Raw genomic sequence first — 549 nt, forward strand, 5'->3', positions numbered from 1 at the left:
CTGAGTGAAGAAGTTTCTACTCATCTCACTGCTAAATGGCCTACATCTTATCCTAAAACTATGTCCCCTGGTTCTGGCTTCCCCAACATCGAGAACATTCTTTCCGAATTTAACCTGTGCAGTCCCGTCAGAATCTTGTATGATTCTATGAGATCCCCTCTCATCATTCTAAACGCCAGTGATTAAAGGCCTAGTTGATCCAATCTGTCCTCATATGACAGTCCTGCCATCCCTGGAATCAGTCTGGTGAACCTTCGCTGCACTCCCTCAACAGCAGGAACGTCCTTCCTCAGACTAGGAGACCAAAACTGAACACAATATTCCAGGTGTGTTCTCACGAAGGCCTTGTACAACTGCAGTAAGTTCTCCTGGCTCCTATATTCAAATCGTCTAGCTACGAAGGCCAACATACCATTTGCCTTCTTTACCGCCTGCTGTACCTGCATGCCCACTTTCAGTGACTGATGAACCATAACACCAAGGTCTCACTGCACCTCCCCTTTTTCTAGTTTTCCGCCATTCAGATAATATTCTGCCTTCGTGTTGTTG

This window comes from Pristiophorus japonicus, chromosome 23 (assembly GCF_044704955.1).
Source record: "Pristiophorus japonicus isolate sPriJap1 chromosome 23, sPriJap1.hap1, whole genome shotgun sequence".
Classification (NCBI taxonomy): domain Eukaryota; kingdom Metazoa; phylum Chordata; class Chondrichthyes; family Pristiophoridae; genus Pristiophorus; species Pristiophorus japonicus.